This window comes from Schistocerca serialis, chromosome 2, assembly GCF_023864345.2.
Source record: "Schistocerca serialis cubense isolate TAMUIC-IGC-003099 chromosome 2, iqSchSeri2.2, whole genome shotgun sequence".
In the NCBI taxonomy this organism is placed as follows: Eukaryota; Metazoa; Arthropoda; class Insecta; order Orthoptera; family Acrididae; genus Schistocerca; species Schistocerca serialis.
The window spans coordinates 400110278-400132570 of NC_064639.1; positions in this window are offsets into that span (position 1 = coordinate 400110278).

Consider the following 22293-nt stretch of genomic DNA (forward strand, 5'->3'; position numbering starts at 1 on the left):
GTCCGTAGCAGTCCCGCGGTTCCAGATTGCAGCGCCTAGAACCGCACGGCCACAGCGGCCGGCTAAGCAGCTGTAAGAACGATGAATGCAACTTCTGTAATCCGCTGTCTTTCATAACGTACCTTGATGTGTTGGGTTACATTAAGTACCTGACTAGTACATGACTTTCGGAAACCTGACTATTCTTTAATGATCTTCCTGTAGACAAACTCAGAAATCCGATTCAAAATCATTCTCCACAGAACTTTCAACAGATGGCACAGAAGTGATATAGCTCTGAAGTTCATGGAATTATTCGGTTCTTTGCCTGATTTAAGCAATGCCACGACTTTTGCCTTGCGCCAGATCTTTGGGATTATTATTCTAGCGACACAAATCAGGATCCAGTTGATAGTTGCAGGGCAAAAGTTCTTTAATTGCTGTTATCTCACGTCATCCAAGCATGCAGCTTTGTTACTTTTCAGTCGATGAATAGTAGTTCTCAGTTCATCTGTGAATGGAGTACCAAGATGATCATTCTCCTCCTCACGTCCTTCAAGTCTCGGTACTTTTGATCTTTTTGTGTTTTTGCCATCGTACAGCAGTTGATGTGCCATTTGGGCAGAGGTGACTTCGCGTTCCTGAGGGTTAAACTGTAGGATCACCGTTCAGTTTTCTCAATAATTTCCAAGCTTGTCGACTTTTAACATTCCATCTCCAAACTTTCGAGGAGATTACGCCATTTTTATGTTCGTAGTGTTGACACGGCTGGGATAAGTTGTTCTCCTGTTTGTATTGCCTCTTCTGAGAATTGATAGTTTTCGAAAAGCTTTTCATAAGTCTGAAGGAGCACTTTTGAGTCTTTACCAAGTACAGTTACAGCCTCTTGGAGCGTGTTTACAAGAGGTGCTCTTTACTAGCTCTGCAATATCTCCTTAATTTTCTGGATCAAGCCTTACTCTTATGACTTCTTCATCCAAGTTCTGAGAAAAATGATCCACCAACCTTTTTTTGAACTTGAATTATCTTCTGAATATAATTTTTTGTGGTTTAACAACTGCTTCTACGGTGCACATAACAGGTTAGTGTTGTGTTCTTGTGAATGGTGCTGCAGTATGCTTCTTCGTTCGGTCAGCAATTTGTTCGGAGGAAAAAATATTAACTTGATTGTCACCCGTCCTCCATAGTCCACTATTAACGGAGTAGGGCAACTGTGCGTCGTGTATTAGTTCCAAACTCATGCATTCCGTCCAGTGTTCTAGATTTTTGCAGTTTGTGACTGTCTCTTTATATTCTCAAAAATTACTATGACAATTAAAGTCTTCTATGATCTGATTTGTTGGCTGACAGTCAAAATTGAAAGTCTCTGTAAATTTATATACTTTATGCGGTGACTTGTAACAGACACATGTCATAGCGCAAGATTGAATTTCTATGTCGTCTGTACGGTTCATATCTGCACACATTATGTCAGTGCTCATTTTTGTGTAAATGGCACACCCATATTGCTCGTCACGTCTCTCCATTCACCGTCGGTCGACGTTCATTTGGTCCTCTGCGAGTTTCAGGGGCCAATGCAAATGTCAGATGGTAATGCTCCCTTCTCTGCCGTCTACCGAAATATCCTGACTATTAATGTAGATTGTTACTAGTGCTGGCATTGACACATGCCGTTTTAAGTGCACCACTGTAGTGTCTTTGGTGGTGGAAGATTCAGCTCAAGTTGAGATAGCCATCAATGTTGCTCTCTGTATGCCCGGTTGTTTCACAATCCTCGAGGAAGCATCTTTCTTGTACTACCAGTATTCGATCAAGACCCGCCCGGTAGTCACGCGCGATAGAAAACCACTCCCGGGATTCGGGGAGGCGCACCCGTTCTGGATAGAATCTGCAGGTGGATTAACGATTAGGGCCGGCGTGCCGTCCAACCTGAATGCGGTTTTTAGGCGGTTTCCCCCCTACCCATTATGTGAAAATCGGGCTGATACCTGCTCCCACTCCCCACCACCCCCCATCCCGGAAAGCGAGGTGGCATGGTTGTTAGAACACAGGACCCGCTTTCGCGAGAACAATGTTTCATATCCCAGTCCGGCTATCTTCGTTTATAGCAAATGCATTGATGATTCCTTTCCTTCCTCGTCCTTCCTTAATCTGAGCTTATTATTCGCCTCTAATGATCACGTTGTCGACGGGACGTGAAACAATAATTTTCCTTCCTTCCGACGTCCGGCGTCAGTTGCACGACTCTGAACCTTTCCGAAGAAAACATTCTCCCACTTTCACATGAGATAACGCTAGACGCAGATTGACGGGGTAAACAAATTCGCTCGCGAGGGAAGAGCATGCAGCCACCCTCTCCCACTAACATCGCAAACCTTGATTAACTTTCACATGGGATAACACTAGAATAAAGACACTTCGACTGTCACAGTTTTATCAGTAAACTGTCGAAGTATTCGTAATAAAGTTCCCGAATGTACTGCCCTGCAGGAAAGTTCTCGCGCTCAAATTATTCTTGGGACTGAGATCTGGCTAAAACCCGAAGTGGAAAGCTCGAGATATTTAGCGAGTCGTGGAACGTATATCGGAAAGATAGATTAGAGGCCATAGAAGGGGGAGTGATCATTGCAGTTGAAAAAAATATTATCTTTACAGCAACTATGTCCGCCCCGATAGCTGAGTGGTCAGCGTGACGGATTGCCGTCCTACGGTCCGGGTTCGATTCCCGGCTGGGTCGGGGATTTTCTCCGCTCAGGGACTGGGTGTTGTGCTGTCTTCATCATCATTTCATCCCCATCCGGCGCGCAGGTCGCCCAATGTGGCGTCGAATGTAATAAGACCTGCACCAACGCGGCCGGACCTGCCCCGCAAGGGCCCCCCCGGCCAATGACGCCAAACGCTCATTTCCATTTTCATAACAACTATGATTACGAAAGTTAATAAATCAGTCAAGAAGGCTAGGAGAGTGTTTTTGCTAGACAGAGCAGACAAGCAGTTATTAAAATTTCTCTTAGATAGTGAATTAGCATCACTTAGTTCCAGTAAGATGGACGTAGAGGAATTATGAGCGAAGTTTAAGCAGAGTGTAAATCGTAGTCTGGAGAGTTATGTGCCTGGTAAGTGGATAAATGATGGAAGACCCACTACGGTTTGATAACGAAATTCGGCGGATGCTGAGGAAGCAGAGGCTGTTCCACACTAGTTTCAAAAGAAGACGCACAAATGATGACAAGCGAAGGTTGGTAGAGATTCGTGCGTCTGTGAAAAGATCTATGCGCGAAGCATACAACGACTAACAGCGTCACACCTTAGCAAAAAATCTGGCGGAGAACAAGAGAAAATTCTGGTCGTATGTAAAATCGCTAAGCGGGTCTAAAGCTTCCATTTAGTCCCTTGTGGACCATTCTGGTGTGGCAGTTGAAAATAGCAAAACGAATGCCGAAGTTTTAAATTTCACGTTCAAAAAGTCGTGCACACAGAAAAACCGTACAAACATACCGTCATTTGACCATCGGACAGACTGCCGTATGGACGACACAGAAATAAGCATACCTGGCGTAGAGAAACAACTGAAAAATTTGACAAAAAATAACCCCCCTAGGTCCGAATGGAATCCCAGTTCGATTTTACAAAGAGTACCCTACGGCATTGGCCCCTTACCCACTTTGCATTTATCGTGAATCTCTCACCCAACACAAAGTCCGAAGCGACTGGAAAAAAGCGCAGGTGGCTCGTATGTACAAGAAGTGTGAAAAAATGTACCCCCAAAATTACAGACTTCTGCTTACTGCAGAATTCTTGAACGAATTCTCAGTTCGAATATAATAAACTTCCTTGAGGCTACGAAGTATATATCCATGAATCAGCAGGGTTTTAGAAAGCATCGCTTCTACGAAACTCAGCTTGCCTTTTTCTCACGTGAAATACTGAATACTATGAATGAAGGGCAACAGGCAATTTCGAAATTTGTAGATTTCCGGAAATCATTTGACACGGTGCCCCATTGCAGGTATGGGCATATGGAATAAGTTCACAGATATGTGAGAGGCTTGAAGACTTCTTAGATAATAGAACCCGGTATGTTGTCCTTGACGGCGAGTGTTCATCAGAGAGACAAGGGTATCGTCAGGAGTGCCCCAGGGAAGGGGACCGCTGTTCTTCTCCATACACGTAAATGATTTGGCAGACAGTGTGGGCAGCTATTTGCGGTTGTTTGCGGATGATACCGAGGAGTCGGTAAGGTGTCGAAGTTGAGTGGCTGTGGGAAGATACAAGACGACTTACACAAAATTTCCAGTTGGTTTGATGAATGGCAGATAGCCCTAAATGTGGAAAAATGTAAGTTAATGTGGGTTAGTAGTATGGATGAGTAGGAAGATCAAACCTGTGATGTTCCGATACAGTATTACTAGTGTCCTGCTTGACACAGTCAAGTCGTTTAAATATCCGGGCGTAGCGTCGCAAAGAGATGTGAAGTGAAACGACCATGTGAAAACTGTGGTAAGGAAGACAAATGGTCGACTTCGGTTTATGGGAAGAATTTAAGGAAAATTGGTTTACCTGTAAAGGAGACAGCATATAGGAGCTGGTGCGACGTATTCATGAGTACTGATCGAGTGTTTGGGTTCCGTACAGGGTCGGATTAAGGGAGGACATCGATGCAATTCAGAGGCGGGCTTCTAGATTTGTTACCGGTAGGTTCGAACAACACGTAAGTGCTACGGAGATGCTTCGGGCACTCAAATAGGAATCCCTGGAGGGAAGGCGACGTTTTTTTTTTCGAGGAACACTATTGAGAAACTTTAGAGAACCGGCATTTGAAGCTGACTGCCGAACGATTCTACTGGCGCCAGTATACATCGCGCATAAGGACCACGAAAATGAGATACGAGAAATTATGACTCCCTTGCTCTATTTGTGAGTGGAACAGGAGAGGAAATGACAAGTAGTAGTACAGGGTATCCTCCTCCACGCGCCGTACTGTGGATTGTGGAGTGTTTATGTAGATGTAGATATGAATGTAGATGTAGATGCAGATGCAGACTGATGGTGGTAAACAAATTCGCTCGCGAGAAGAAAGGGGCAATGGCAGGAAGAACATCCGATGTCCCTTTCCCACTAACATTGCAAACCAATATTAACATGCCGACACAGTGCAAAAACGGTATAAGACCATTAAAAAGGGGTTGGTGACCGGTGTTCGAACCAACTACCTCAGAGTTGAGCGACATGGGACAAGCACTCGTTAGCGACGTTGGCTGCGGTGGCGGGGATATCTTCGACATAGACTCAATCAGTGCCTTGCTTCTCGAGGGCCGTTTTGTTAAATCCGACCCAAAAGGTTTCTAAAAATCTGTGGGATCTAGACAGAGGGGTGATTCATACTCACTAGTCATTACTCCATTTTGTGTTGTTTTCGATAATATGAAAATAACTTAATTTGTCAGTCTTTTTATTATCCACACGTCATCCGGCTCTGTTGTCTCCTTTTCAGTGGCTCTGTTGTCCCCTTTTCAGTGGGTGTTTCCGTTTGTTCTGAAAGTCAGACTAGTCAGTTCACTCACTTAAAGGCCATTCTGGAGAAAAACAATGTTTCTATCAAGTTGACTGTTTCAATAATTTGGAATTGCTTTAACTGGAGCGTATTTAAGGCCTAAATTCTAAATATAATACAAAAACATTACTGTGTTTCAGACGTACTTTGAATAGATTCGAAGACCATAACGTTACTTTAAAATACACATTGGAGTATATACTAAGATATTGCAGAATAATAGAAAGGAAGAAAGATTTGAGTTTAGCATCCCATCGACTGCAGCGTCATTAGAGAGGGAGCACAATCGCTAATTGGGAAAGGAAACCGGTTTGTCCTTTTTAAAGCATCCATCCCGATATTTGTCTTAAGCGATTTTGAAAAACCACGGAAAACCTAAATCGTGATGGCCAATAGGTATTTGAACCATAGTCCTCTCGAATTATTGCTGAATAGTGTGGTGATTATGAAAATAATCCGATTTTATAAACGTGTTTTTGTTCCTTAGTAGCATTGAGTCGTCAGTTTGACTGCATGCACGATTTTCAGAACAAAAGGAAGAATCACGGAAGATCGTGCAATAGTAAAACTACGTTCAATAAAATGCGGTACAAGAAGTCTGTCTTCATCTGTTTATCATTTTCTGTTCCTTATTTGTCATCTGAATGACAACGAAATCGTAGTAGATCAAATATGCTAAAACAGCTTTTTGTCCAATTTTTTTGAGGAGGTCTTTCTCTTGAGTTACAGCATCGTAGCTACATAGCAGTTTGAAATTAAAAAGGGCGCAGGCTTAGTTGGGCACCGATGGGAACGACATCTGCGTAACGTTTGTTGAGAGTACAGCCAATTAAATCGTTCACAGTGGACTGCATTTTGAGAACTGCGAGTGGTAGTTAGGTACTGTGTATTGTCAGTGGAGAAGCAGTAAAAGCCTAATGTGTCGGTCAGGCGAACGAGAAGGCGTCATCTAAAAATCCATCGGGGCCGTTTCAACCGTTCTAAAGCTGCCCAAGTGCGTTGTTAGTGATGTGATAGTGCAGTGGAAAAGCAACTGAAAACCACAACTGAAGTAAGATAGGCAGAGGTCGTGTTTTGACGGGCAGGGACCGTCGAGCATTGCGAAGGGGGACTGTAAAAAGTTGCACGAAATCAGTGGAAGGAATCACTCGTGATTTCCAAAGTGCCACCAGCAGTCCAACCAACAGTGTCGAGCAGCATCTCATATGGCACACATTTCTGTAGTCAGTGATAAGCGACGCTTGATGTGATGTTAAGAGAGACGGCACTGGACAGTGAATGACTGGAAACGAGTGATTTGGAGTGATGAATTACGTCATAACCTGTGGTAGTTCGATAGAAGGGTTTGGGTTTAGCGAATGCCTGGAGAACGGAGAACGTTATTTGCCGTCATGTGCGGCGTCAACAGTGAAGTAACCCTGGTGTTAGGAGTGTTTTTCGTGGTTAGCGTGTGGTCTACTTATTGTGGTTAAGAAACGCCAAGGACAACAACCTTCCTGAATTGGACTGTGCTTTCCAGAACGATGAATGCGATGAAACACTTCTTGGATGAGTTGGAACTTCGACTTCGCTCCAGGGCCCAATATAACTACCTTCTGCGTAAAGGAAATAAATCTAAATAGATTATAATGAAAATTAGCATACTTTAAATCCATATGTAACGGCCCAGTGTTGTCATCAAGAAAGTCGATTACAATAAAAAATAAACGAACAATCACTACCTTTCTCGTGTCACCCGTTGAAGCAGAACGGGCTGTCATTCCTCAACAGACATTCAGACACTCACTGAAAGTTTCCTCAGCAGTGTTCAAGCCATCATGAAGGCAAAGAGTGGGCATACCCCTTATTAATGCCCACAAATGGGTGTCCGGATTCTTTTGATTAGATGGTGTACATTATCACCTCAACGATCCACACATACACCACATGGACTTGATTGAACAGCCGACTGAATAGATGGAGTCACATGACTGACTTCAGACAGTTGGGGGACGGACTGGATGGTTTCAGAGGCACAGACAATTGACTGTTGAGTAGTTTCAAATGTATTAGGACCTGGACTACAAAGAATTCCAAACGAATTCACCAAAAAATAATTAAATACTTTTCATGTAGATGAGATGAGGCACCATGTACTAATGCGATACTGAAAATGCTTAATGACTCTTCGTTTTCTTAAGTTCATGTGACAGGATGTATAAAAACAGTACTTATACCCACTACCGAGTACATGTATATATGGTGGGTAGTCATAACGTTTCAGTTATCATCCCAAAAGATAAATTTACGTAATTGATATTCTGTTTGTTTGCAAGTACATGTTTATAGTTCCGGTACACAATAAAACCGAAGGCACCCCAGTACCGTAGCAGACCGCTAGAGAAACCAAACCAAAATGGTGCAACCGTTTGGTACCTTGCGTAACGAGTGGTAATTCGTTTTCGAACGTTGCAGCCGGTCGCGGTGGCCGAGCGGTTCTAGGCGCTTCATTCCGGAGCCGGGCGACTGCTACGGTCGCAGATTCGAATCCTGCCTCGGGCATGGATGTGTGTGATGTCCTTAGGTGAGTTAGGTTTAAGTAGTTGTTCTAGGGGACTGACGACCTCAGATGTTAAGTCCCATAGTGCTCAGAGCCACTTCAACCATTCGAAAGTTGTAGCTGTGTCAGACGAATACAGTCATCTGGGTACAACACTTCTGCTGCTCCCGAAAACGATTTACTGCCCGATAGTCCACTTTATCAATAGTCTGCGCCGAATAGTTGTGGCTCATAAACAAAAAGTTAATTTCGTAAACTTCTGATTCCTTCGAGGCTGTAATTAAGAGTTTATGGCTCTCCCTCGAAGAAAATAGTGTTATAAAATTCCGGTCTGTCGTCGAAATGTATCGATATTTCCAATATGTCGACAGTATAGCAGGGATGTGTAAATATCGATAGCAAGTATAAAAACTATTAGTACCTCCGATGTGTCGTTGCCATCTCTAGTGCAGTCTGCTTCGCATAATGAGCAGTTTACTGGTTTACTTCGCGGAGACAGTAAGATTGGGACGTTCTTTTGGGAAGAGTGAACGGTGGCAGCGCGCACGGTTAACTCACGCGGCCGGGTCACTTGGGACAGTGGGCTACCACTGCCCCGGCGACGATTCTTGCGGAGAGAGCGCGCCCACAGAGCGTGGAAGTGTGGCTGCTACGCGTGGCGCGGAGCGGCGGGCAGCGACCCGTCAGGTGGTGGTCGCTATCTGCACACGCCGCTGATAACCGCGCCGACTCAGCGCCCAGGCCGCGCCTCTAGAGGACCCAAAACCCGCATTAAGCCGACACGCCGCTCTGAGCGAAGACCGACACCATCTACATCTGCAGCCATACGCTGTAAACTATTGTGAAGTGCGTGGCAAAGGGTACTTCCCGTTGTTCAGCATCATGTTTTGACCGTCCCATTCGTTTATTTGTCGCGGGAAGTGTGACTGGAATTGCCTCTGCGTACGGTATTATTATTACCTTTCTGCATAAGTTCGTAGCGTTTTTGCATAAGTATAATAAACACAACAGATTCACTTAACAAAGACTTCACACATCAGTAATAGACTGAAGCGCCAAAGAAACTGGTATAGGCATGCGTATTCAAATGCAGAGATACATAAACAGGCAGAATACGGCTATGCGGTTGGCAACTGGCGCAGTTTTTAGACCAGTTACTCCTGCTACAATGGCAAGTTATCAAGATTTAACTTGAGTTTAAACGTGTTGTTATAATCGGCACACGAGCGATGGGACACAGCATCTCCGAGGTAGCGATGAAGTGGGGATTTTCCCGTACGACCATTTCATGACTGTACCGTGAATATCAAGAACCCGGAAAACCATCAGATCTGCCACATCGCTGCAACAGGGAAAAGATCCTGTAAGTACGGGACCAACGACGACTGAAGAGAATCGGTGAACGTGACAGAAGTGCATCCCTTCCTCAAATTGCTGCAGATTTCAGTGCTTGGCCATCAACAAGTGTCAGCGTGCGAACCATTCAACGAAACATCATGATATGGGTTTTCATAGACCCTGCATGCTAGCAGGGGACTGTTCAAGCTGGTGGAGGCTCTGTAATGGTGTGGGGCGTGTGAAGTTAGAGTGATATGGGACCCCTGATACGTCTACATACGACTCTTGACAAGTGACGCGTACGTAAGCATTCTGTCTGATCAGCTGCATCCATTCATGTCCATTGTGCACTCCGACAGACTTGAAAATTGGAGCAGAACAATGCGACCCCACACGACCAGAATTGCTACAGAGTGGCCCCAGGAACACTCTTCTGAATTTAAACACTTCCGCTGGCCACAAAACTCCTCAGACATGAACAGCCTTCCAACGTGCTGTTCAGAAGAGATTATTTTATTTATTTATTTACGCGTCAAGTTCCGTCGGACCAAATTGAGGAGCAAATCTCGAAGGTCATCGAACGTGTCAATACATGAAATTACAACGTAAAAGTAATAACAGATAAAAATAAAACGTTTATGAACCCAAAAAGTCAAGCCATAAGTTTAAGTAAACGAAATCAACAATACAACAAGAATCAGCTTACTTTTTCAAGGACCTCTTCGGCAGAATAGAAGCCATTAGGAAACTCTTCAGTTCCCATTTGAAAGCGCGTGGATTACTGCTAAGATTTTTGAATTCTTATGGTAGCTTATAGAAAATGGATACAGCAGTATACTGCACACTTTTCTGCACAAGAGTTACGGAAGTCCGATCCAAACGCACTTTTGATTTCTGCCGAGTATTAACTAAGTGAAAGCTGCTTATTCTTGTTAACAAGAAATGACAGTAAGTAATATATATATTGAGAGGCCAATGTCAAAATACCCAGACTTGTGAACAGGGGTCGACAAGAGGTTAGTGAATTTACACCACTTATTGCCCGAACCTCCCGTTTCTGAGCCAAAAATATCCTTTCAGAATGGGAAGAGTTGCTCCAAAATATAATACCATACGACATAAGCGAATAAAAATAAGCAAAGTAGACTAATTTTCGTGTCGAACGATCACTTACTTCAGATATCGTTCTAATAGTAAAAAAGGCAGCATTAAGTCTTTGAACAAGATCCTGAACGTGGGCTTTCCACGACAGTTTATCATCTATCTGAACACCTAGAAATTAGAACTGTTCAGTTTCACTAATCATATGCTGAGTCCGTGAAATTAAAACGTCAGGTTTGGTTGAATTGTGTTAGAAACTGTAAAAACTGAGTCTTACTGTGATTTAGCGTTGATTTATTATCTACAAGTCAAAAAACTTAATGAACTACCCTGTTTGAAACCGAGCCAGTGTTGCACACAACACCCTTCACTACCAAGCTAGTGTCATCAGCCAACAGAAATATTTTAGAGTTACCCGTAATACTAGACGGCATATCATTTATATAAATAAGGAACAGGAGTGGTCCCAACGCTGATCCCTGGGGGCGCCCCCATATGACTGTACCTCACTCAGACCCCACATCACAGCCATTCTCAACGCTATGAATAATGACCTCCTGCTGTCTGTTGCTAAAGTAAGAGGTAAACCAATTGTAAACTACTCCCCGTATTCTGCAACGGTCCAACTTCTGGAGCAATATTTTGTAATCAACACGAATCAAATGCCTTAGTTAAATCAAAAAATATGCCGAGCGTTCGAAACCTTTTGTTTAACCCATCCAATACCTCACAGAGAAAAGAGAATATAGCAGTTTCAGTTGTTAAACGACTTCTAAAGCCGAACTTAACATTTGATAGCAAATTGTGCGATGTAGAATGATCAATTATCCTTACATACACATCCTTTTCAATAACTTTAGCAGACACTGATGTCATAGAAATAGGTCTAAAATTGTCTACATTATTCCTTTCTCCCTTTTTATAAAGCGGCTTTACTACTGAGTACTTTAATCGTTCAGGAGACTGACCTTTCCTAGAGAAAAAACTACAAATATGGCTAAATACAGGGCTAACGTGTGGAGCACAGTACTTTAATACTCTACTAGGCACTCCATCATATCCATGAGAGTTCTTAGTCTTCGGTGATTTAATTATTGACTCAATCTCCCCCTTGTCTGTATCACATAGGAGTATTTCAGATATCAGGCATTTGCCAAGAGAGTTATACGGCTCCCTGTAGAGACTAAATTTTTATTTAATTCGCCAGCAATGCACAGAAAATGATTGTTAAATACTATACGTATATCTGATTTGTCAGCAACAGGAATATTTTTACTGTGAACTGATTTTATATCGTCAATCTTGTTCTGCTGGCCAGACACTTCCTTCACAACTGACCATATGGTTTTAATTTTATCCTGTGAATTATCTATTCTATTTGCGTACCACATACTCTTTGGCTTCCACATAACATTTTCAAGCACCTTACAGTACTGTTTGTAATGAGCTACTGTAGCTTAATTGCGACTACTTCTAACTTTTTGATATAATTCACGCTTTGTTCTACATGATATCCTTATCCCATTTGTCAGCCATCCAGGCTGTCTTTTACTGCTGTACTGCTAGTACCCCGTTTAGAACGTTCTAATGGAAAGCAACTGTCAAAGAGCATGAGAAATGTGTTAAGGAAAGTTATTGGCACTATAAACATCTTGCCACTCTTGTTTCTAGACGAGGTTTAAAAAATTCTCTATTGCCATTGTATTAACTTTCCTACATAGTTTGTAATTATGTGTGACATTTGTTTGAGTACAAATACCTTTTAGTGTTAAAATTTGTGCATCTTGGTCTGAAAGGCCATTCATCCTTTTACTAACAGAATGGCCATCTAGTAGTGAAGGATGAATAAAAATATTATCTATGGCTGTGCTACTGTTCCCCTGCAACCTAGTTGGAAAAAACACAGTCTGCATCGGATCATATGAATTTAGGAGATCTAGCAACATCCTTTTTCTTGCGCCATCATATACAAAGTCAGACTTATGGGGCCTATAAACAACAAAAATTAGAAGTTTAGTTTCACTAAATTTTTCACTAAATTCAACTGCCTTGCGCAACATTCAAATATCTATTCAGTGCAGTGCCGTGACACGTCTATGGATTCAAATGAAATACTGTTTTTTAAGTGCAAGTCCACTCCGCAAGGAACACCATGAAAAACAGCCAGCTAATCTGTATCCTGGTAAAGGAAGTCTCTGAATTGTCAAATTATTTAAGTGGTGCTCCGATATAATAATAATTTCAGAGTCGACATCTATAAGCAGTTCACTTACTTTATCTCTAATACCTCTTATATTTTGATGAAATATGATAATTTCTTCTCTACTTGGAAACATGACGTCCTCTGAAGGTGATCACTTAGAGGGACTTCCTTTAATCAGGTATACCTATCAGCTGACTTCATTCTAAAAAAGGTACTCTTACGGATTTGTGGACAGCCCTGCAGAATTCATGGTGTCAATTCCCTCCAGCACAACTTCAGACATTTGTAGAGTCCATGACATGGCGTGTTGCGGCATTTCTGCGAGCTCACGGGGGCCCTACACGATACTAGACAGGTATACCAGTTTCTTTGTCTCTTCACTGTATATTCTCCTTCTCTATTTACAACAGTCTGCCACCGGTAGGGTAACTTCTCGATTCCGTGACTGTGGTTTTGAGGCGAAGAACTCGTTGACCCGTATTCTGAGCGCATTTTCATCTGGAAAGGAAGATCCTTGAAGGTTGTTCGCTAGAGAGCGGAAAAGGCGAAAATTTGAACGCAAAGGACCAGGTAGGTAATGTGGTGCGGAATGATTTCCCAAAGCAACTTCTGTGTAGTGTTTTTTTGTCAGTCTAGCAGAATTCGGGCGGGCGTTATCATGAAGTAGCGTCACTTCACGCAGTCTTCCTGGTCGTCGTTCTTGGAATGCGCCTACAAGGCGTCTCATTTGTTGACAGTAGATGTCAGCAGTGAGGGGCCCGCTGACTTTTGTGATTTTGGCTTAGGGCATGTGGTACCCGTACACCCGATTATTGAACCGTCCCCATTGCATGGAAATATCGCACGATGGTCGAAAGGCCATAGTTCATCACATTTGCCAGTTCTCGAGCACACTGACGTGGATCATTGTGGATTAATGCGTTTAAACGATTTTCATCAAACCCCAAAGATCTTCCTGAACGTGGAGGTCACTAATGTCAAAATGATACCATCCTCATTAAAACGAGAAAACCGTTTTCTTTAAGTGATTTGTCAAATGCTGTCACCCCTCTATTGAACTGAAACATAAGAATATGTCGTAAATGTCCCGGTTTCTCCTCCAGACACTCCATTTTCTAGCGCCCAGAGCTCTACTCGCTATCTCCAAACGTCAGAACGACCATGTAAAGTCCAATAGCAACAGTTAACTACGAATGAAAAATGAGAATCGGTAAATAAACCCACAACAGGGAAATACCAACATGAAAAACAAATACTCTACGAACTTATGTACTGACCTAACAGACAACTGTACCTTCGCTGTCCTGCGGGAACTATACCCTGATGTAATATGAAGGCGTGCTGAAAAATAATTCCTCCCAATTTTTTATGGTGTCTCGTTGGGAGAAATGTGTTCCATGCCAAGATGATTATGTTCAGAAATACATATGTAGACATGAAGTATAGAGATGTAGAATGTTATTAATGTTTGTTTTATTTAAAAAAAGCTTTAAGAGTTTTAAAGTGCAAAATTCGGAGGCATTATTTTTCACCACATACTCCTATATTCCTAGGTTCCTCGCTTCATACTTGTGCTTCGAACTTTTTAAATAGATATCCGCGGAATATTAGGCGCCTTTATGTGTCTACCAGTTCACGTTTCCTAGCATTTCCAAACCATTTTCCCGTAGATTTGTTTGATCCAGTTCTCCATGGTCTATCCTGTGCAAGCCTCTTCAGTCTGCATAATTGTTGAACACTACATAGATTTGAAGCTGCCTTCTGTTGTCAAGCATTGGTCTTCTTTTGCAGTTTTTGTCCCTCCTCCCACTCTCCCCCAGTATTTTTCTCCATTAACAAACTCTTTATTCCTTGGTGCTGTACGATCCGTTCTATCAGTCAATTCCTTCTTTTAATTAAGTTGTGGCATAAGTTTCTTTCTTTTCCCAATCTGATTCAGTAACCCTCATTAGTTATTCGAGCTACCTATTTAATCTTGAGCATTGCCTCGTACCACCATTTCTCGAAAGCTTCTCTTGTATTCTTGCCCGAAGCGTTTATCGACCAAGTTTCACTTCCGTACAAAGCTAAGTTCCAGGCAAACGCATTTAGAAAAGACTTCCTAATATTCAAATTTGTATTCCATATTAACAGAAGACGTTCATTATACGCTAACTATTCTATTTGTTGAGAAGAAATGAAATGATAAATGTCCTAGGGTGGGTCCACTTGAGCACATTCTAGGAGGGGTAGCATCTGTGTTTTGTTAGTAATCTCTTTTGTGGGCTCATTGCCTTTCTCCAGTTTCCTATCAATAAATCAAAGTCTGCCACCAGCTTTACCTAAGACTGAGGCTATGTGATCGTTCCCTTTCCTATTACTACAGAGTATTACACCCAGGTATTTGTGTAAGTTGGCCAATTCCACTTGTGACTCATTTATACTGTAGGCATGTTGTTGTTGTTGTCTCCAGTCCTGAGACTGGTTTGATGCACCTCTCCATGCTACTCTATCCTGTGCAAGCTTCTTCATCTCCCAGTACCTACTGCAGCCTACATCCTTCTGAATCTGCTTAGTGTATTCATCTCTTGGTCTCCCTCTACGATTTTTACCCTCCACGCTGCTCTCCAATGCTAAATTTGTGATCCCTTGATGCCTCAGAACGTCCTACCAACCGGTCCCTTCTTCTTGTCAAGTTGTGCCACAAACCCCTCTTCTCCCCAATTCTATTCAATACCTCCTCATTAGTTACGTGATCTACCCTATCTTCAGCATTCTTCTGTAGCACCACATTTCGAAAACTTATATTCTCTTCTTGTCCAAACTATTTATCGTCCATGTTTCACTTCCATACATGGCTACACTCCATACAAATACTTTCAGAAACGACTTCCTGACACTTAAATCTATACTCGATATTAACAAATTTCTCTTCTTCAGAAACGCTTTCCTTGCCATTGCCAGTCTACATTTTATATCCTCTCTACTTCGACCATCGTCAGTTATTTTGCTTCCCAAATACCAAAACTCCTTTACTACTTTAAGTGTCTCATTTCCTAATCTAATTCCCGCAGCATTACCCGACTTAATTCGACTATATTCCATTATCCTCGTTTTGCTTTTGTTGATGTTCATCTTATATCCTCCCTTCAAGACACTATTCATTCCATTCAACTGCTCTTCCAAGTCCTTTGCTGTCTCTGACAGAATTACAATGTCATCGGCGAACGTCGAAGTTTTTATTTCTTCTCCATGGATTTTAATACCTACTCCGAATTTTTCTTTTGTTTCCTTCACTGCTTGCTCAATATACAGATGTAAAGGAAGTTGCCAGTCTGTTATTCACTTTAAAATCTTACTGAGATATAACTGAATATTTGTGCAGTTCTTCTCAGATAGTACTGCATTAAAGATAACTGCAAAAGTGAAAAATTGCTGTTAATATTGTCTGCCAGATAATTAATATACAATACGCACAGCAGGTGCCCCAACTCATTTCCCTGGGGGACGTCTGAAATGCCTTCTACATCTGTCGATGACCCTCCATTCAAGATGACATTCTCCGACCTCTTTCCCAATAAATCTTCTATACATTCACAAACTTGATATGATGCCTCATACTACCAAAGTTGCATCAATAAGCGTTGGCATGTTATTTAGTCAAAAGGTTTTTGTAAAACGTGAAATTATGCACCTGCTTCATTGCAATGATTCGTGGCTTTCAGAATGTAATGTGAGAAAAATGCGACCTAACTTCCGTAAGACTGGGTAATTTCGGAATCCACGAGGTCATATTATTCAAAATACCTCGTCATTCAGAACACGTTATAAGATTATGCAAAAGCTGGATGTCAGTAATATTGGATAGCAGTTTTGTGACTAATTTATGCTATCCTTCTTAAAGACGGACGTGAGCTGGGCTTTTTCCCAACCACTTCCGTATACCCACTTCCTATAAAGATGCATCAGTGGATTCTCGATGTGACAGGGAGGTGGCGTTGGTCCCATCGAATTCTGCGCAACAACTGATTATTTATTTCAACCACAAGTATAGGAGAAAACCGGTTTCCGTCGGCCGCGCGGGATTAGCCGCGCGGTCTGTGGCGCTGAAGCCATGGACTGTGCCGCTGGTCCTGGCGAAGGTTCGAGTCCTCCCTTGGGCATGGATGTTTGTGTTTGTCCATAGGATAATTTAGGTTAAGTAGTGTGTAAGCTTAGGGACTGTTGACCTTAGAAGTTAAATCCCATAAGATTTCACACACATTTGAACTTTTTTTTTTGTTTAGGTCGTCATGGGCTATCTTCAGACCTTTACAGCGTAGTTACCGTGTAATTCGTCAGCTTCGTCGTGAGTGGCTGCCTCGACATTAAAATAGTGAACAGATTGCCCGTAATGGCCGAAATCAATAATCACTTATCTTGTGGCCCAAATAACTTTCCAGCAGTTGCTGCTTTTTTGACACTGCGTGTGCCATTGTAGATTTTTTAATATTAATTTTAGTACATGTTACGCATAGGACAATAAGCCTATACAGCAAAAAAAAATTTAACTTATTCCTTTAAATTTTCGCATTGTGTGTATTTCGTTCGAACAGATAATCTAGAATACCGTCATCAAATTCTTCGTTTTAGACTGTTTAGCACCAATGGTATTTCATCCAGAATTGGTAAATACTTTTGAATCTGTGAATTCATCTTTAAGTCACCTCCGTAACTCGGCGGTCAGGGTGTCTGACTGCCATACCGCGTCATAATCCGACAGCAGAGAAGTGAGTGGACAAGGCTGAACAGAATAAGAACTGGCCACGCCAAGTGCAACGCTATGATGCACAAGTGGGGACGCCGAGATTCTCCAACCTGTGATTGTGGGGCCCAAGAACAAACTGTTCAACTTAGAGACTGGCCTCAGAGGAAGCATCCTGGACCATATAGTGACTTTATTAATGCTACTCCCTCTGTTGTTAGTTTGCTTCAATCATTAGATATTGAACTATGACTAAATGTATCTGCCTTTTTTTAACTTGCAATTATATCAGTCAAAGTAGTCAGTAATATTATGTTAGTAATTTTCACAATTTAAAAATGTGTATAAAATTTGTGCCAAAAAGTAAAACTAAAGTATATGTAAATACTTTACTAGATATACATGTAAAATTATACTTTATGTGCTTGTCAGTGTTTTGCTGTTGTTGCCATACTATAAACAAAATAAATAAATAAAATCTGACAGCTGTTAGTGTTGTCCTTTTCGTTGTCGTTCCAGTCTTCAGTCTACAGATTACTTGGATACAGCTCTCCATGGTAGTCCATCCTGTGTAAACTTTTCAATGTCTGCATAACTACTCAAATATACATCAGTTGCATTCAAGCCATAGTCTCTTTTTACAATTTTAGCCTTCCCCTTGCTCCCTCCCTCCCTCCCCCTGCCCCAACACACATTTCCTTCCATTACGAAACTGACGATTCCTTGACGCGTCGGGATGTGTCCTACCTACTGATTACTTCTTTTAATCAAATTGTGCCACCACAGATTTTTTACCTATTCACTATCTCTTCATCAGTAATTCGAACTCACCATCTAATTTTCAGCACTTTTCTGGAACTTCACATTTCAAAAGCTTGTATTCTATTCACATCTTGTATGAATTGCTTGTCGTTCAAATTTTACCTCTTTTTTTTTTCAGAAACACTTTTCTTGCCAGTGTGGCCTTTACATCCTCTCTATCCCGGGCGTCATCAGTTATCATTCTGTCGCAAGAGCAAAATTCGTCTTCCCCTTTTAGTGTCTGTTTTCGCAAATCTAACTCTGTCAGCATCACCTGATTTTACCCTTTTTGATTCACTTGAACCTCTTTTCAAGGCACTATCTATTCCGTTCAACTGCTTTTCCAAGCCCTTTGCCGCCTCTGGCAGAATTAAAATATCATCAGTAAAACCTGAAAGTTCTAATTTCTTCTCCATGAAATTTATAAGCGCTAAAATTTACTTGCGCGTCTTAAAACTCACCATATTTTTCCCTTTACGAAAATTACAAATTGATATGCAGGGTGGTGAAAAACTTGTAAGGGTGGTGCAGGGGATTTTGTAGAGAAAAAAAGAACTGAGAAAAAAATTCGATACGATGCACCGTTTCCGAGTTATTTAGCTCTGAAGATAGCCAGTCACATCGTCACGCGCACTCTCCGATTGGTTACCTCAGACCGAACAAACATGGCTTTTGTCCACCTAACATAAATTTTTCACTTCCGGAAAAGATACTTTTAACTGGTAATGAGCATTTAAACGGACCCACAGATGTCAATGCATTTCAGTGGGTGCAACTGCTTGAATTTGCACGCGAAGTAGCCTTATGGGCTAACTTCAGTGCTAAATAACTCGGAAGCGGCGCAACGTATCGAATTTCTTTTCTCAACAATTACGAGGGTCCATAAAGTAATTTCCGTTTCTATTTCTATCCGCGCTACGATCGCAGTTCCGAGCATGGAAGACATGTGCGTCATTTTCAGGTCGCTGCTGCCGAAGTGTGCTTCGTAGCGCTTCTTTATGTTGTTAGCCGTAATTGAAAATGCCGCCGCGTGTGAAATCAAATTCGTTTTCTAAATGCAAAGAAAGTTAAACCAAAGGAAATTCATCGGCAGATCTGCGAGGTTTCCGGACAAAATGCTATGAGTGATTGAATGGTTAGAAGATGGGTCAGACTGTTCAATGACGGACGTGATCAGGTGCACGATGAAGAACGAAGTGGACGCCCGTCTGTGGTTACTGATGAACTAGTTCACACAACTGAAGAGAAGATTAAGCACAACTGTAAATTTACACTTACTGCCCTTGCTAAGGAGGTTCCACAAATCTCATGATCATTAATTCACGACATTGTTACTGAAAAACAGGAATTTCAAAAACTTTGTTCACATTGGGTAGGCCTACCCAAAATTCTTACTGAACAACACAAAAAACAACGGATGGGCAGTGCACTTCAACTTTTGACACGCTACAATGAAGAAGGCGATGGTTTTCTTCTCGAATAGTCACGGGGGATGAAACTTAGGTATCGTACGACACCCCTGAAACAAAACGGCAGTCAATGGAATGGAGGCACACTTCATCCCCAACGAAGGTTCAGCCTAAGCAAGTCTTGACACCTCGAAAAGTCATGTGCACCGTGTTTTAGGACAGAAAAGGCATTTTGCTGATTGATTTCTTACCACGAGGCCAAACAATCAATGCACATGGTTACTGCGAGACCATTATGAAACTGTGCCGCGCAATACAGAACAAGCGCCGAGGATTACTGTCGAAAGGTGTTTTTTCCACGATAATGCCCGGCCTCACACGGCTAATGTGACCAAACAACTCTTACGAGAATTTCACTGGGACGCGTTTGATCATCCTCCGTACAGACCGGACCTCGCTCCTGACGACTTTCATCTCTTCTTTCACCTAAAATCTGTCGTTGGTGGTCAACAATTCAACGATGATGACGAGCTGAAAGAACATGTTACCACATGGATGAATACACAGGCGGCAACCTTCTATGAAGAAGGCATACAAAAACTTGTGCCACGCTATGACAAGTGCCTACAAAATTTCGGAAGCTATGTAGAAAAATAGTTTATCCGTTGTTGATTTTTGTACAATAAATACTTTTTTTGTATCTGGACACGTTTGTTTTATATAACCAAACGGAACTTACTTTGTGGATATACCTCGTATTTCTGAGCACAACCTACCTTGCAACATCATTACAATCTTTTCAGGCTGTTTCTGACCAGCCTGTATATACTCATTCTGGATATATCTGGGGTGGCACTCCGTCCAATGGCCCTGGCGGGCTCATCGGTAGCGACCGAGCGCCATGCCATTCTCTGCCAGTGGCGTCATTGGATGCCGTAGGGAGTAGCATAAGGTCAGCACACAGCTCTCCCGTTGTCAATTTTAGTGTCCTGCGCCGCTATTACTCGGTGAAGTAGCTCCTTAGTGGACATCACGAGGCTGTGTGCACCTCGTTCCAGTCCTCCCACCAAGAAAAATCCTTGACGGTACCGGGAATCAAACCCTGGTCGTTCGCACGGTTGTCAGCCGCGCCGACAACCCAGCTACTTGTGTTAACTGCCTCATCCTGTATATTTCATACCTGCCACTTTTGCGACACACCTACCACCCTCGATTAGAACAAGTAGCTGGCAACGTTAAAATTCATGAGACGAGTTATAGGGATATTTCATCTATGATGTCTGTCATTGTTTTATGTATGTTGCTTATAAGCCGGCCGGTGTGGCCGAGCGGTTCTAGGCGCTTCAGTCTGGAACCGCGCAACCGCTACGGTCGCAGGTTCGAATCCTGCCTCGAGCATGGATGTGTGTGATGTCCTTAGGTTAGTTAGGTTTAAGTAGTTCTAAGTTCTAGGGGACTGATGACCTCAGATGTTAAGTCCCATAGTGTTCAGAGCCATTTGAACCATTTGTTGCTTATATTATTTGACACAAACAAAGAACAACCTGTGATTAAATAAAACTACATAAAGTATACTCAATCATAATATTCCAATTAACAGAATGCAAATAAGAAGTGCAGTTCAAGACCCGCATAATTACTTGCCGTAGCAAAAGTCATCTCATACGAATTATTAACTTCGGTGGCGAAGCGCACGTGCGGCGAAAACGATTCACGTTAATAACGAAACGTATGTGAGAGTTACAAAGTGGGAAACGAAAATTGCACACTAGCCGCATATCGATAACAAATTGCATGTCATTAACGAAACGTAATAGGAAGCAATGATTTCGTACTTAAGAGTCTCGTAGAAAGTCATTTCTTGGTAAAGAAGGCATATGATTTTCAACAACTCTAGAAGGCAGTCTCTAGGAAATGATAGTCCTTAATACTATCCAGTGCGACATCCTAACGTCTCATTCGCTTCCTCAGCGTTTCTCCATATATTTTCTCTCATGGAAAAAGGCTTGGCGGTTATTACCCTGCTCATGTCTCCTTCTCGATTGAAGTAATACGTCAAGATCCCTAAATAACTACAGTGTTCACATTACCGGTTTCGGCAATTAACTGGCATCTGCAGATGTCATTTTTTCCACTAACAGATTCGTCATGATATATAAGAAAATTCGAGTTACGCGATCTGAATATCATGAAGTGGCATAAAATACGTCATGAAGTATGTATCGTGCCGTCACACACTAAAGGGACTCTCAATTCAGATATGCTGAACCTACATTTTCATAAATCTACAGTGACAATCGAAAATTTGTTCCAGGCCGGAACATGGATTTTCTGCTTTTAGAGAGAGGTCAACTAAAAAAATTTTTTTTCGTTTTAAAAGTGATTTTTTTTTTCATATGGACGAAAAGTGAGGACTAGTTCTCTTCTGAAATAGACATAATATTTTCTTTCGTAATAGATATAATTGTAATCCATCATAAAATAAAAACTGCTCCCTTCATAAAATAATTGCATACATCCCTTAAAAAATTAAATTTTCTTCCCTGTTAAAACATAAAATCAAGTTATATTTTGTGACATTTTTTGTTGTTTGTAGGATTTCGTACACCAGTCGGTAAAAACGGACCCCTTATAGGATCATATTGT